An 18,015-nucleotide genomic window follows, 5' to 3' on the forward strand; every position below is an offset into this window, starting at 1 on the left:
TATGCAATTTTGTTTGATATTGTGAGTTCCTCCTCCACTGGGTTGTACTGTTTTGCACTTCCACCAGCTACGTGTGAGATTGTTGGTTTCCCAACAGCTTTGCTAACAGAATGTTGTCAAGCTTTTGACTTCTTGGCAATCTGATGGTGAGAAAGGATGTCTTGATATAGTTTTATTTTGCATTTCTCTTATTATGAGTGAAGCTGAGCATTTTTTTCATATTTAAAGGACATTTGTATATCTTTTCTGGTGAACTATCTGCTCATGCTTTTTGCTCCATCTCCTACATTTAAAAAAATAGAGTTTTTACATGTTAGGAAAATTAATCCTTTATACATGATATATTTTGCAGTTGTTTTTAATAGTTGATCATTTGTTTGTATTGATTTTTCTTTTTCATCTTGGTCATGCAAAATTTTTTTATGTAGCAGTTGAATTTATCCTTCTTTTATATGGATTCTGAGTTTTAGTTTAGAAAGTCTTTCTCCACTTTTAGGTTATAAAGGAATTCACCCATATTTTCTTTTAGCTCTTCAATAGTTTAATTTTAGATCTTTGATCCATTTAGAGTTTATTTTGGTATATGATTTCAGGAATGAATGCTAGTTGTCCCATTACCATCTATTAAAAAATCATTTTTATCCCAGTCGTATGAGATGCAATCTTTTTTATACAGTTAGTTTCCAGATGGACTTGGGTCTGTTTCTTGATTTGCTATTTATTTCCACTGGTCTGTCTACTACGTGATCATTTCCATAATGTTTTCATTACCATGGCTTTGTAGTATGTTCTAGTTTCTGGTATGGCTGGCCTCTTCTCAGTTCTCTTGTTTTCAGAGTTTTTCACATATATATGAAGTGAACAAGTTGGATGCAAGTTCTCTAATTCCAGAAAATAAAAATTTAATGATATTTTTATTGGGATCATCTTAAATATATGCTAATGTGGGAGAACTGGTATTTCTAATGCTGTTGAGTCATTAAATCTTTATTAGTTTTCTTATGACTGCTGTAACAGATTATCACAAATTAAGTGACTTAAAACAATACAAATTTATCATCCTACAATTCTGCATGTCAGAAGTCCAAGGTCAGTCTCACTGGGCTAAAATCAAGATGTCAGTAGTGTTGTGTTAGTTCTGGAGACTTAGGGGAGAATCTGTTTCTTTGCTTTTCTATCTTCTTTGGCTTGTGGCCTTCCTCCATCCTCAAAGCCAGCAGTACGGTAGCTTTAAATCCCACCCCCCTCTACCTTTATGTTCAAATTGTCTTCTCTGACTCTGATCCCCCTACTTCCCTCTTAGAAGGACGCTTGTGATTATGTTGGACCCACTCAGATAATCCAGGATAATCTCCCCATCTCTATATCTTTAATGTAATTGTACCTGCAAAGTCCCTTTTGCCATATAAGGTAACACATCATGAGCTCTGGGAATTAGGGCATGGACGTCTTTGGGGGACAATTATTCTATCTACCACACTATCCAAGGAAAAGTGATGTCTCCATTGTTCAAGTCTATTTTTGTGATTTCAGGACTCTTTTCAAGTTTTCTTTATACAGGTTTTGCACACTTTGTGTTAGGCCTAGTTCCTGATTTTTTCCATTGCTTGTGTAAACTGAGTATTCTCCTTCATTATATATTTGAATTAGTTATTGATTGGATACATGAACGCTATTGATTTGTTTGTTAATTCAATATCTTGGTATCTTACTGAAGTATTTTATTTTTTGTATTGATTGTCCTTTGACATACACTTTCAGGTAATTATCAAATGAATATAGATAGATACACTTCTTTTCTAATTCATAGATGTCAAAAGATTTTCTCTTATCTGATTGCATTGCCTAATGCCTCCAATACATAGTGGGCTACATTGCCTTCATCCTGACTTTTGAGGGAATACCTCTGATGTTTCCACACTGAGTAAAAATCTAGTTTCAGGACTGAGATATGCATTTTTTATTTTGCTGAGAAAGTATTCATCAATCCTTACCAGGATTATGTTTGGGATTTTTATCTAAGGCATTTGCAGGTTCTTTAGAGAAAATAATATTCATTTTCTATTTGCCTCTATTAATATGTTAAATTATATAGATTTCTTAATATTGATCTATCCTTGCCTTACTGGAATAAATCCTATTTAGTCATAATATATTCTCTCTATTTTTAATGTGATCTTTAATTCTGTTTGCTTTTATTTAGGCTTTGTTACATCAATATTTATAAGCGACATTGGTTTGTAATTTTGTGGGGGCACCATTTTTACCAGGTTTTTGTAGAAATGTTATATTTGCTTTATAAAAAGAATTTGGGTGTTGCCTTAGTTCATTCAGGCTGATATAACAAGATACCATAGACTGAATGGACGGCTTATAAACAACAGAAATTTTTTCTCACAGTTCTGGAGGCTTGGAATATCAAGATGAGGTGTTGGCAGATTCGTTGTCTGGTGAAGGCCTGCTTCCTCGTTCACGGATGGCCATCTTCTTACTACATCCTCACATGGCAGAAAAGGGGAAAAGGGAGCTCTCTGCAGTCTCCTTTATAAGGGCACTAATCCCATTTGTGAGGGTTCCACCCTCATGACTTAATCACCTCCCAGTAGCCCCACCTCCTAATACCATCACTTACAGGTTAGGATTTCAACATATGAATTTTGGGAAGACACAAACATTCAGTTTATGCAGATGTTCTTTCTTTTTCTGTGCTCTGAAACAGTTTAGGTAGCATTCAGATTTTCTGATCTTTGGAGGCTTGGTAGAGTTCACCTGTAAAATCATCTGGGCCTGACCTTTCTTTTGTAGTATAGTTCTAGGACAGCTTTCTTTGTTTCTTTATAGAAAGTGGTTTATGTAAGCTTTCTATTTTCACTGAGGTCAAATTTTGTACATTGCATTGTCCTGCAAATTTATCCATTTTACTTTTTAGTTTATTTGCATAATTATGCTAAGTAGTGTCTCATTTTTACTTCCTCTATTTCAATGGTTATTTCCACATTTTAATCATTAATTTTTATACTTATGCTTTATTCCTTTTTATTGATTAGATTAGGTAGTAGCTTGTGCATTACATTGATTTTTTTTTCAAGCAAGAAACATTTTCATTTATTTATTACTTTCTCTGTTTTCTGTTTTCTACCTCAATAATTTCTGGTTTTATTATTACCATTTCCATCCTTCTGCATTATTTTTGTTTAATTTTCTGTTCTTTTTCTTGCCATTTGAGTTGGAAATTTCATTCATTTATTTTCAGTCTTGATTTTTTAAAAAATTAATTGAATTAGGACACATATAAAGTAGACAAATTTTACATGATTGAATTTTAAAAGTGGAAAAACCCTGGTAACCACTACCTAGATCAAGATCTAGGCTATTACTAGCACTCCAGAAGCATCCAGCATATTGTTTGGTAGCCAATATCTCTCCAATTCTGCTTCTATCTCTATACATTAGTTTTGTTTACTTTTGAACTTCACATAAATGGACTGATATAGTTTGTACACTTTTATGTCTGGCATTTTTGCTCAAAATTTATGTCTCAGAGATGACTGCTTTTAGCTATGCATTGTGACTGTAATATATTACCTTTCATGAATACACTACCCTTTATTTGGATAGTCTACAGTTGATAGATATTTATATTGCTTCCAGTTTCAGTCTATTGTAAGTAAAGCTACTATAAATATGCTTGTTCATGTCAATGTGTGTACATATGCATACATTTCTGTTGGGTACATACATATCAGGAGCCTAATTTCTAGGTCAGGTTTAGTAGATACTGATTACAGTACATAATTTTTCAAAGTAGTTGTACAATTTACACACCCATCTTCAGTGTACACAATTTTAATTTACTGCCCAGTCTCTCCAACATTTCGTACTGTTAGTTTTTAAATTTTAGTCATTCTGAAGCATTTATATAGGTAGTTTATTGCTGTTGTGCCTCTCTTCATATGCATATTGGTCATTTGGATATTTTATTTTTTTTTTGCAAATGTTTGTTAAGACTTTTGTCCATTAAAAAAAATAGATTGTTATGTCATTTTCTCATTGATTTAACATTTTTCTCTATGTGATATTTTTTCTTTCTTTTTTTTTTTGTAACTCTTTTGGTATTTAGGAAGTCTCATTTTATTTGTTCTAGAACTTACCTTTATACCGATAACTTTTAATGCCTGAAGTTCTCTTTTTTCTTACACAGGCTACTACTGCTGAGTTTATAAGACTTAAATAATATCCTCTGTCTCCTACTTACTGTCTGTATGTCAATCAATGAGTTTATTCTGTTTCCCTCATTTTCTTTTCCCTCTCTCCCCATTTTAGTTGTTTGGTTTCTTCTTTTTCAGAACCTATAACATTTACATACTGTTCTTCCACTCTTGTCTTCATCATCATTTTAGCCTTAGTTCTATGCTTAAATATATTCAATGTTCATCATCAGTCATTTTGCTCAAGATTCTCCAGTCATCTATTTGTTGGATGAAGATTGTCCTGAGTAGACTTCTCACAAGGCTTATGAGTATAATATTCTTTGTTCCTTGTAGGCTTAAGATAGTTTTTCCAATGCTATTAATAGCATATATCTCAGAGTTGATTGCTATAGGTCAGTATTCCCAGGTACATGTTCTTAGATATTATTTCTTCAAATATTTCTTTTTCTCTCTTTTACCCTTCCTTTCCTTCTGATAGTCCATTTACACATGTTAGACTACTGACATTGCTCCACTGCTCCTTTTTGTTTTTCTCCCCTCCACTCTTTTTTCTTTTTTCTTTTTTGTCTTTATATTTCAATTTGGATAGTTTCTTTTAACTTGTCTTCTAGTTCACCAATCCTTTCCTTGTTTGTGTTCATTCTTCTGTTAAGCCCATTTAATCAACTAATTTTTTTATATTGTTTTTCATTTCTAGCATTTTAATTTCATTCTATTTTATAGTTTCCATGCTTCTACTGAAATGTTCCATCTTTTCATCCACCTTCTCCATCTTTTACACTAGATTTGTTAGCATTTTTAACAGAGTTATTTTAAAGTCCCTCTCTGTCCTCTGGGTCATCTCTGTGTCTGCTTCCATGACTACTATTTACTCTCTTAACCATGGGTATCCTTTTCATTTTTTCTTTTTGTGAGTTTTTAAATTTTTTCTGGACATTTTGCATGAAAGCAAAGTAGAGACCGACAAATAATGTTTGACTTCAGGGAGTGGCATGCCCTGTTTTATGTCAGGCCACCAGATCTGTAGTTGAACTGGGTCTGGTCTTTGTTGTGGTTTTAGTTTGATTCAATTTATCACTGACTGCAAATATTTTGAGGATAAATTAGGACATATTCTTCAGTAGTCCCTGAGCCCTGAGAACTAATAAAAGCTTTCTGAACTATGCAAGATCTCTCCTTGGTTTACAGCCCAGTGATCTGTCTTTTGGGTCTCTGAGGTGTTCTCTTTCCTCCTGAGTCTAGCCCTCCTTTTTCTGAGCCTGGGGATATCTTTATCAGTCCTGTTGTTCTACCCCTGGGTCTTCTTAGGGCAGCATCACAGCCCTCTGCAAAGACCTGGAATGAATGAAGGGATTTCTTTCAGAAATTCTGCCTCTCGCCTAGTCTTTGGCAGTTGAAAACCTTAAGTGCCTTGGGCTCTTTTTTTTTTTTTTTTTTGTCTTTTCTCCTCTGTTCCAATCTCCCTTAGGTTAAAGTCTGGAGTACCTAAGATGCTGATGGTTTCAGCTCTTCTCTTTGCTGTCAGCCTGAGAGCCTAGAATGTTTTTGTTGCATTTCTCTCAGCTCTTTTATTCTATCCCTCCCTCTGATTTCAAATGGCATATGCCTTGCCTTTGGTGATGGTCTCATCTGTCTTATGGCGTATCGCACTCAGCTCTCCTTCGCCCCCTTCTTTTTGGCATATTATCCACAAATGCTTTGCAAAAACCCATAAAAATTGGAGTTGGGGTGGGGGGTGCTCTGTGGCTACGGTTCTTCAGGACTCCACTCTATCATGCTTGTCCACACATGGCCTTAACAAGTTCTTTAGACTTTCCTTCTAAGTTCTCCTTACCCCACCACTGTGGATTTCTCTGCCTCCTGAAGTTTCACCAGGGATGAGAGTAACAGCAAGTCTCTTCTTTTCTATAAAGGATTCCTAATATTCTGGAGTTTATTTCATTTGGGTTTCTCTGTGTTCTCCTCTGATGGACTTTTTAAATCTATGGTTTCGTATATTACCTGGGCTGTTTTGGTGGTTAGGCTGAAAGGGAGGCTCCTGCAAAATTGTATATCCAAACCAGAAGTGGAATTAAATTTTTAAAAATATTTTTTGGTTTCTAGTTTAAGAAAATTATTTTCAAATATTCAAGCCAGAAAACTTCTTGGGAGACATATTAAAGTGATTTAAATTTAAATAAAATATAGATTCTAGGATGTAGAGTGAACACATCTATTCTAATCTTCTAATCTAAATTTTAAATGATCTAAAACCAAATTTAAAATGATTCTGAGGGAATAAAACAATGCATAATCACCCCCCCACACACAACTAGCAGCATCACACACATGAAAGAATAAAACAGAGAGCTGGAGATGAGCCATTAACCAGAGAAAGAGCTCGACAAACTTCTGGAAGATGGAAAGCCACCCCCCCAACCCTGCCCCCAACAAGTCATGACTGACAAGCAGTGGAGGGGAGATGAGCTGAGAAAAATCTACCCAAGTGACTGCTTTTGAGAAGGGAGTGTGTCTGCCATTCAGTGCCCCAGAGTCTTAGGACTGAGCCTAGGCAAGCAGCAGGAGAGTTGAGGTGTGTATATGGAATAGTTTACGCATCTTGTCCCATCCTTCCTTCGCCTTCACCTGCCCAAAGAGAAGACTGCAGCAGGCCAAGAAAAAAAATCATACGGTTCTTTTCTAAAGAACACTCCAGAAAGAACTAAGGAAACTTGTGTAGGTTTTGGTGCTCTAGAGCTAAGCTCTCCGCCTTGCAGTATTGAAGGTCTCAAAGATAAGTTTCAATCAATATCTTTAGGTTGAAGGCCACCAGCCCAATAAGCCCAGCCCAGATGCTTCCAGTCTTCCTCTTGCCACAGTTTAAATATGAATGAGAAACCAATTGTCCTGGTGATCTATTGCTGCCTGAAGAACCACTCCAGAATTCAATGGCTTAAAATAACAATTTATTATTATCTCTCATGGTTCTCTAGGTTGTCTGAGCTCACCTAGGTGGTTCTCCCTTGGAATCTCTCATACAGTTAGAATCAGGTGGCCGTTGGGCAGCAAGTCATCTAATGCTCCTTTAAGCTGAGTGTCTGAGATGGCTTCCTACTTACATGCCTGGTGCTTTACTTCTTGGCCTTTCTGTGTGTGTGTGTGTGTGTGTGTGTGTGTGTGTGTGTGTGTGTGTGTGTGTGGCTTGGCCTTCTCACAGCATGGCAGTCTCAGGGTATCACACTTTTTACCTGGAGGCTGGTTTCCAAGAGAAAGAAAGCAGAAGGTACTGAGCCAGTTAAGGGCATACTCAGAACTGTCACAGAGCACTTCAGCCTTACTCTATTGGTCAAAGCAATCACAGAGTCTTCCCAGATCCAGATTGATGGGGGAGTGGATTATGTTGTAGAAAAGCATGTGGGGTGCAATATATTATTGCAGCCATCTTTTGAAAATACAATCTACCACATTAATTATTACAAGCCCTTGAGAAAAACCTGCAACTTACGGAAGATGAAGAAAAATAAGTAGAAAATTAAAGATCTTGGAGAACATAAAGATTCTTCAAAAGGTGGGAAAGTCTCTATGAAACAAAACAAAATGATCAGAGCTTCAAAACTTATTAGTGCCGCTCAGAGAAAGTCAAGACAATATTACAGCCATAGAAAAAGGAATTGGGTGTTATGAGACAGGATGATCAGAAAATAGGAAAGAGCTCTTGAAATGCAAAAAGTGAGTGCTGAAATTAAAAGAAAAAGAATGGTTGACCTGGGCTGCATTTGATTGTATGCATTGAAAAACAGACAGATAAACAAACAACCATATCTCAAGAGAGGTGTGTAGAAACAGAGCTTTCTTTATTTCTTCTTGATGAGTTTGTCTACACTTGTGAGAGAGGAGAGAGGAACAAAGGTACATTTTGGTGTGTATGTCAGGATTTTGGTATAAAAAACCTGAGTTAAGTGACCCTGTATTTCCAGCCAATTCACGTTACGTTTTAAGGGCCCTTCTTGACTGGAGTTCTGGGCAGCTGGTGGCTTGGTTGGCCCAGGCCTTATTTGATGCCACTCCCATTCCTTCCATCCCCAGAGCCTGTTGAATTAGGGAAACCCTCCTCAATGGTCTCCTCCATCCCCTCCCAAAATCTGTATCCATATGAAACCAGACCAATATAAACGGCAACAGCTAACCGCCCTGAACAGGGTTAAGTCATAAGATAGCCGTGCGCAACCTTTGAGGTTTCAATAAAGGGTGAAGGGCAGTCTAACACCTGGACCTTGCTGGCAACAAGGAGGGCAGCTTTAGGCTGAGTATAAAATGGACACTTTGATGGAGGCATCACCGCATTCTCCCTTCTGACATTTTCCCGGGTATTACTCAGGCACCTACGGAGAATGTTATTAGTTTCCTGAAGCTTTTGTCACAAATTAGCACACATTTGGTGGTTTAAAACAACAGAAATTATTCTCTCACAGTTCTGGAGGCCAGAAGACAGAAAACAAGCATTGACAGGGCCTCATTTCCTCTGGGGGCTCGAGGGGAGAATCCTTCCTTGGCTCTAACACTTTCTCGTAGCAGTCGGCATTCCTTAGCTTGTGGCTGCATCTCCCCAATCTCTGCCTTCATCTTCCCATCACCTTCTCCTCTGTGTCTTCTCTTCTCTTGTCTGCATCTTGTCTCCTTCTGTGTTTCTCTTCTAAGGACACTTGTCATTGGATTTAGGACCCATTTTATCATCCTGGATGGTTTCCTCATCTCAAGATCTTTAGCTTAAATTACATCTGCAAAGACCCCTTTCCAAATAAGGTAACATTCAACCTTTTAACCTGTAAGATAATATCCACAGGTTCCAGTGATTAGGACATGGACATATCTTTTTCAAGTTACTATTTAACTCATTACGGAGAAGTTCCTTGAAGCATGGGGACTGAAATATTCACACCAATTCCTTACACAATTCCTGCTGACCGTGTCCTGCTGGGCTTATTTGATTGTAACTGCCTGGGCTTCCCATATGCAATCTTGTGCCTCCATCTTGTGAGCTCTTCTTAGAATTTAGAGTACCAGGGAGGGAGAGCTAGTGAGGGGTTTAAATGCCCCAGATGAGGCCAGAGGGCAAAATTTTGACATCACAAAATGAGCAGCCCTCTCCAAAGGACTGTGTCCCCTCCTCATTATGCCAGTACAAGATCGCTAAAGTTTGGCTCCCAAGGCACTCCTTAGCAGGCTGAATCTCAGATGAGAACTACTCCACTTAGCAAAGAGGATTAATGCTTCCTAACAGAAGGTAATTTATTCAATTGTATGCAAAAGAGGTGGTAGGAATGGCATGTATAAAGCATGCTTATTTTTGTCTATTGTATCATATGTTTAATTCCTATAAAAACACCAGTAACTCTGTTGAGTACCTTTCGGAGAACTTGACCACTTCCAGAATGAATTGGATTGTGTTAATTAAATACACTTGACTTTGATGAAACCGAAACCTGATAGGCTTTCAAGGAAATGAGGCTTAGCAAGCTTTAGTGAATTTTAATAGATAGTGGATAGGATTAAATACAAGATCAGGCAGCTCTGGTTTTCATCAATTGGAATGGCAAGAAGACACCAGTCACTCCTGCCCATCTGGAATTTACCTTTTAAGGGCTTATATGGCTAGGCAGAGAGTATGTCTACGGCACCCTAAAAGTTCTGTCCATCATCCTAGCCAAGAAAGTTTGATTCTTCCATATTTAGAACTGATAACTAATATTAAAGATCAAAGAATCAGATTTTTATATCTTAACACGATGGGCCATGAGGGTAACAAAGTGAGATGAAACTGAACAGGAAAAACTATAAAGTCTTTAATTCAAAAAGTGTATTGCACAATTGTGGGGTTGGGGATACCTGGCTCTGCAGAATTCATGTGAAAACTGGAGATTCAGAATAAATACAATCTCAGTTTAGCCAAGAATAATGGAGTTGCCTAAAATATTGACTTTGCCTTAGGTTGTATTAACAGAAGAATTTGCACCCAGAGTGTGGGCCAGTCACTGATAAGACCAAGTTGGGGGCACCTTACTTATTAGGTCTACATATTTCAGGATGATCACAGGCAACTGGAAAATACCCCAAGTAGAGTAACCAGCATAGGGAGGGGCCTGGAAACCATGGAATATTAGGACTAGTTGAAAGAACTGGAATATTTTTCTTGGAAAAAATTACATACTTTAGGAATGATGTAATACTAATTTTCAAATATCTAAAGAAGTGTCATGGGGAACAAGGACTAAATGTATTCTCTCTTTCTTCAGAAATTAGATATAAGAAATCACAGTGTATTCCTTATATCTTCTTTTGATGCAGAGAAAAGAAAGCCAGTTTGAATTAGTTTAGGAAAAATGGGGAATTTGTTGTCTCACATAATGACGGCATCAGGAATGCCCAAACCTAATAACTTAAATCCCTAAAGATCTTTCTCACTCCATTTATCATTTCTACTTCTTTCTGTATCATCTTTTCTTTCTAATCACTAACAACATTTTCCTTGAGGATGTGGCCATCTGCAGTTTCTAAGATCCCATCATCCTTGGTTTACCACCATAGAGGAAGGAAGTTCTTCTCCCAGTTCTTGTGTGAAAAAAAATTCCAAGGAAGAGCTCTGATTGGCCTGCCTTAGACCACGTGTCCACCTCCTGAGGAGTCACTCTGGTCTGGGGCTGACACAGCGGCTTAGCTAGACCCTGAGTCCACTCTCTGTGGGCTCATGTCAGAAGATGGCCACCCCATTCAGGCCCCAGGTTGTAGGAGGAGGGGGATGCAATTGACCAGAAGAAAAAAGGGAGGGGTGCTGGGAGAGTAATAGTTCTCCACTACTTAGAAAATTGGTCTGTGTAAGATACGGGGAAGACTATTTTAAGAGTTAGAAGTTTCCAGATATTTAGCCCAGGGCAGTCCTTAAAGTAACCACTCATGATTCTACAAAAGAGCCAGTAACAGAGCACCAGGGACCCTGAAGGAAGACGCCCAGCATCATCTGTTTATCATCTGCCCCTTTGTCTCACCATCTCAATCATCCTCTTGAATCTCAACAGTTACAACCCAGAGCCTCTAGACCGTGACTCTGCCTCACGGTTCTGGTAACATTCACAGATTACCATGTTGAATAGCCTTTCAGGTGAGACCAAGTCACCAGCCCTTGTCCTCATCCCTCCTTAAACTCCTCACCACCCCTGCAAGTCTTCAGTTTAGTGGAAGGGCATTGGGTAGTTTCTCCACATGCATGTTCTGGTCAGTGCTCAGTGGTAGACTGGAAGGGGACCCCTACAGATGTCTGGGGGGCTCTCTGTGCCACTGTCTCCTCTCTGCTACTCTGCCCTTGAACTCCAGCTACCTTGGCCTCCCCAGACTCTAAGCTCTACCTCCTCAACTCAGGAAGGCCTCTGGGATCCCATTGGGATGTCTCTCACCCTCCCCCCCCCGCGCCCCCCCCCCCCCGCCCACCATGCTATGGGCTACATCTCAGGCAGGAAGCTGGGGCAACCCTAAGACTCACCTGATTTGTTTCCCAACTCTAAGGGATCACTGTCCTTCCTTGTCTGATGTCTATTTTCTGGAAAACTGTTGTTTCATATATTTCGTTGTTTTAAATATTTGTTTCAGGTGGGAGGGTAAATCCAATCCTGTTACGTCATCTTAGCCAGAGTGAAATTCCATAACCAAAGGTTTACTATGTTTAAAAATATTGTTGAAATGGGTTAGGTCTTCCCACAGTCTCCTGCAGCTCTTGAGCTCTCTGTTAAAAGTCGGAAGAAATTAGGATTTGTTTTGCCCTTCAGTACAAGTTAGTAGAAGCCATGAGATTGTATTTTCTCCAAATAAATGAAAGTTTCCATTCAACTGACCAATTTATCTTTTCCTTACTCCTGCTTCTCTCATTCCAAATCAGTGCTTTTAAATGAGCAGTGTTTACATATATTCATTACCTACTTTATTCATTAAACTCTAGCTCAAAGGGTGAGCAATAAATTGTTTCTCAAAAATGCCTAAAGTTATAAGAAAATGTCAGTTTTTATCAGAATAAAAATAAAATGTGTTTAGAGCCTCAAACGGTGGAGAAATGGTCATTATTTACTAAGAAAATTGTAATTGTGAGGACCAGAGTTCCTTTACCGGCAAAGAAAAAATGACATCAGCAGTGGGAGGGACCCTGGAGGGAAGAACTGTGTCCTTTATTGCATTCTTTGCTTCCTCTTTTATTCCATATGTACTTGAACAGGGCTTGGCTAAAACTTTCACTTAAATATGGCCAATACTTGAATATACAAGATAACTATGTTAAAAATTGGTAATACATTGCTATCACCTTATAATCATATCAATTTCTTAACATCATCTAATAAACTAAGTTTTTAAACAACTTTTATACTTTCAATAATTTGAACTATACTTTGAATCGGGGCCTGCTTTCCTCCTGTGTAGATAAGAAACTTTTGTAATTAGCACATCCATTATTTGTATGTAAATGACTATTTCTAAAGTAACAGTGAATGGTTCATTAACTTAAATAGTCCCCTCATAAATTTGTTTGAACCTCCCTGTTACTTTTTTTAAAGATAGCCCTTATAAAAGTAAATTTCAGCTTGGGCCACTGATGAATTATCATAAATTCTAAGTGAGTAAGGTGCAAATTAATGAGGCTTTACTATAAATTCATACAGGGCCATAGTAGCTGACTGTCCCGAGAGAGAGCAGATGTGTGGTTGACAGGAGGGCCCCTGAGAAATTGTACTTATTGAGGGCTTATATGTGCCAGGCACTTAGCTAAGTGCTTTACATGCATGATCTCATTTAATGCTCCCAACAACACAGTGATTTAGGTGATGCTACCCATTTCAGATGATAACACAAAGACTCAAAACAATTTGATAATCCAACCAAGACACACTTATAAGAGGTAGCCACACAGAGAGTGCAGCTCAGATCTGCCTGGGGGCGAAGTTCCTGCACTTCACCACAGGGCATGGGGCATGTCTGGGGGTACCCAGGGCTGCCCTCCATGCTTCTCCACATGCGCTGGCGATGCTTTCTGTTCTCTCTGCCTTCCCCCACTTCTTGGCAGCCCTCCCACACTCCCCATCCATCCCTCAGCCTTTTGAGTCTTAGTCTCTTGGGGCTTATTCAAGCCCATTGCCAAAATGGAGAGTCTAAATCAGCCGAGGTTATTGGCTGTCGAAGGCCATGGAAAGTGTTATGTCTTTTGTGAAAATGGCAGTTAAGTTTCTAACTAACAGCAATGGAGGATATTGGAGATGGTTTAAAAAGGGGTTTTGTTGGCTGATTTATAACCAACTTTTGAAATGAAATTTAATAAATCTAGGAAGACATATGAGCCTTCCAGGGCTTGTTATATGAATTGTTTGTAACCATTTTTCCCCACAGAGCCTCATATCAATTTCTTTTATATATTTCATGTATTCTTAGAAAATGAGCTCTAGGAATCAGAGTTCCTGTCTAACCTCTTTTGTCTCTTGTTTTTGGACAAATGCTGATCACGTCATGTTAGGGAGGATTCCTTCCTGTAGAAGGAGAGGAACGTGATGGCACTCAGGAGACTTGGATTCTGACCCACCTGCCTTTCCTGCCTTGATGAGTGGCTATGAACCTAACACATCCTTCTTTGAAATGTAACCATAATCTGCCGCCCTCTCCCCCATCCCAATCACCTCCCACCCTTATCAACACACTTCAGAGAGGGTGACATTTATGATAAAAACTCTCCAGAAAGTGGGCATAGAGGGAAACTACCTCAACATAATAAAGGCCATATATGACAAACCCACAGCAAACATCAATCTCAATGGTGAAAAACTGAAAGTATTTCCTCTAAGATCAGGAACAAGACATGGATGTCCACTCTGGCCACTGTTATTCAACATAGTTTTGGAAGTCCTAGCCATGGCAATCAGAGAAGAAAAAGAAATAAAAGGAATACAAATTGGAGAAGAATAAGTAAAAGTGTCACTGTTTGCAAATGACATGATACTATACATAGAGAATCCTAAAGATGCCACCAGAAAACTACTAGAGCTAAGCAATGAATCTGGTAAAGCTGCAGGGTACAAAATTAATGCACAGATATCACTTGCATTCCTATACACTAACAACAAAAGATCAGAAAGAGAAATTAAGGAAACAATCCCATTCACCACAGCAACAAAAAGAATAAAATACCTAGGAATAAATCTACCTAAGGAGGTAAAAGACCTGTACTCAGAAAACTATAAGACACTGATGAAAGAAATCAAAGATGACACAAAGAGATGGAGAGATATACCATACCATGTTCTTGGATTGGAAGAATCAATACCGTGAAAATGACAATACTACCCAAAGCAATCTACAGATTCAATGCAATCTCTATCAAATTACCAATGGCATTTTTTACAGACTAGAACAAAAAATCTTAAAATTTGTATGGAGACACAAAAGACCCCGAATAGCCAAAGCGATCTTGAGGGAAAAAAACGGAGCTGGAGGAATCAGGCTCCCTGACTTCAGACTATACTACAAAGCTACAGTAATCAAGACAGTATGGTACTGGCACAAAAGCAGAAATATAGATCAATGGAACAGGATAGAAAGCCCAGAGATAAACCACGTACCTATGGTCAACTAATTTTTGACAAAGGAGGCAAGGATATACAATGGAGAAAAGACAGTCTCTTCAATAAGTGGTGCTGGGAAAACTGGACAGCTACATGTAAAAGAATGTAATTAGAACACTCCCTAACACCATACACAAAAGTAAACTCAAAATGGATTAAAGACCTAAATGTAAGACCGGACACTATAAAACTCTTAGAGGAAAACATAGGAGGAATACTCTTTGACATAAATCACAGCAAGATCTTTTTTGGCCCACCTCGTAGAGTAATGAAAATAAAACAAAAATAAACAAATGGGACCTAATGAAACTTAAAACCTTTTGCACAGCAAAGGAAACCATAAACAGGACTGAAAGACAACACTCAGAATGCAAGAAAGTATTTGCAAATGAAGCAATGGACAAAGGATTAATCTCCAAAATATACAAATAGCTCATGCAGCTCAATATCAAAAAAACTAACAAGCCAATTAAAAAATGGGCAGGAGACCTAAATAGACATTTCAACAAAGAAGACATACAGATGGCCAAGAGGCACGTGAAAAGCTGCTCAACATCACTAATTATTAGAGAAATGCAAATCAAAACTACAATGAGGTATCATCTCACACCGGTTAGAATGGGCATCATTAGAAAATCTACAAACAACAAATGCTGGAGAGGGTGTGGAGAAAAGGGAACCTTCTTGCACTGTTGGTGGGAATGTAAATTGATACAGCCACTATGGAGAACAGGATGGAGGTTCCTTAAAAAAGTAAAAATAGAACTACCATATGATCCAGCAATCCCACTACTGGGCATATATCCAGAGAAAACCATAATTCAAAAAGACACAGGCACCCCAATGTTCATTGCAGCACTGTTTACAATAGCCAGGTCATGCAAGCAACCTAAATGCCCATTGACAGACAAATGGATAAAGAAGATGTGGCACATATATACAATGGACTATTACTCAGCCATAAAAAGGAACGAAATTGGGTCATTTGTAGAGACGTGGATGGACCTAGAGACTGTCATACAGAGTGAAGTAAGTCAGATAGAGAAAAACAAATATCGTATATCAACGCATATATGTGGAATCTAGATTCGCATATATGTGAATCTTTGACTCCACACAGCCAATAACCTCTCACAGAATCTGTCCTGCGTCATTTACTCTTTCACTCTGCAGAGGTTTATTGAGCGACTGCTAAGTGTCAGGCACTGTCGTAGCACTGAACAAGGCAAAATAAAGGTCCTGCCCTAAAGAAGCTTTTACGACACTGGGGAAAAAAATTTCAATAAAGGAGAGATACCATAAAGAAAACAAGAAGAGTATACAGTGATGGGGTAATTGGGAGGGTATGATTTTATATGGAATGGTCAGGAAAAGTCTAACTTTCTGTGGGGAGGACCCATGTGATATGGAGGATAACTAGTGCAAAGGTCCTGAGGTAGAAATCAAGTTGGCACCAAAAGAAGGCCATTGTAGCTATAATATAGTGAAAAGCTGTCCCTTTTAGGTAGGGTTTGTATGCTATCATTAAGATATCAAATTTTATTCTAAATGCAGTGGATATTTTAGATACTATTTTAAAAGAGTACTCTCACTGTCTGGTGAATAATAGACAGTCAAAATGACAGTGCTCTTGCTTTAGGTGAGAAATGACAGTGGCTGGGATTAGAGGAAAACAGATCCATGGTAAGAATTGGTTAGATTCAGGAAATATTTTCGAGTTATTGTTGATAGTTCTTACTGGTGGATGAGGTGGGAGGGGTAAGGAAAAGAGAAGAATCACCTGTGATTCTCCATGAAGATACCTAGGCACACAAACAGACAAAACCCCCCAAAATGCTGCAGAAAACTAAGACCTAGACCAAATCTCAACAAACTCTAGGTCAGTCTCTCCTTTCCCTTCCTACCCATACTCAGATTTTTCTTTAAGCCATCAATCCCTTCCCCAAGGGACCACATCTTCACCGCTAGGGATCCGGGGACCATCCCCATTTCACAGTGATTGTTTTAAGAGACCTAAGCCAGTCCATGCATGCATTTCCTCAGACACAGTGATTAACCAATCAGAGTGGTTAACCAAAGGCGGCCAATCAGAGTGAAGCTTAGGACTTTTTTTCCCCCCCAATAATTGTAAGAGGTGGTGCTCTTTTTTTTTTTTTTTTAATATATTTATTTATTTATCTTTGGCTATGCTGGGTCTTCGTTTCTGTGTGAGGGCTTTTTCTAGTTGCAGCGAGCGGGGGCCACTCTTCATCATGGTGCGCGGGCCTCTCACTATCACGGCCTCTCTTGTTGAGGAGCACAGGCTCCAGACGCGCAGGCTCAGTAGTTGTGGCTCACGGGCCTAGTCGCTCCGCGGCATGTGGGATCTTCCCAGACCAGGGCTCGAACCCGTGTCCCCTGCATTGGCAGGCAGATTCTCAACCACTGCGCCACCAGGGAAGCCCCTGTGCTCTTTTTTTATGTGGATGGATTGTGCCTGCTTCGCATCTCGGAAAGCCAGCCCGGTGAAGAAACTGACATGTGGAGGAGGGCAGAACAAGAAAAGCACTGAGGCCTGGAGCTGAGCTCTGTCCAAAATGTCCCTGAAATGCTTTGCTGCAGTGTAAATTGGTTTTGTATTATTTGCAACCTAAAGCATCCCAAGCGCTACAAGCTACTTACTTGCTGTTTTCATTGGGATGTAAGGACACGGTCTCCTTGAAATAGGACCTGAAAGCCACTGGAAAAGAGCGAGTTTGGGTGAGAGGATTAAATAAGGATATGGACCAAGAAGAAAACAGGCTGAGTTAGGGGTGGATTCCAAGGATACTAGAATTGCAATAGAAGAATTAAAATCCCATTGGAAGCAATGAAGAGCAGATCTGACTTTGTGGAAAATTAAAACAGCGATGCTTACTACACACACACAAAAACTCTTGTCTATTGCAGAGAAAGCTTGAAGAGAATAGAACAGATGAGGAAGAGAGAGAACAGAGCTCTGCCGGTGTCTTCAAGGTACAGTCAACGTCAAGTGTAGCAAACTCAACAAACAAGGCAGAATGGAAGAAACCTTTCCAGAAATGAAGAACACTCTGCATATGCAGATCACAAGGGCTCACTTTGTTCCAGGAAACCATCATGGAAAGTGCACCATGCTGCCACCATAAGCGGCATCGCAGGAAAACAGAACAAAACAGGCC

Source organism: Balaenoptera physalus (assembly GCF_965194825.1).
Source record: "Balaenoptera physalus genome assembly, chromosome: 10".
NCBI classification, from domain to species: domain Eukaryota; kingdom Metazoa; phylum Chordata; class Mammalia; order Artiodactyla; family Balaenopteridae; genus Balaenoptera; species Balaenoptera physalus.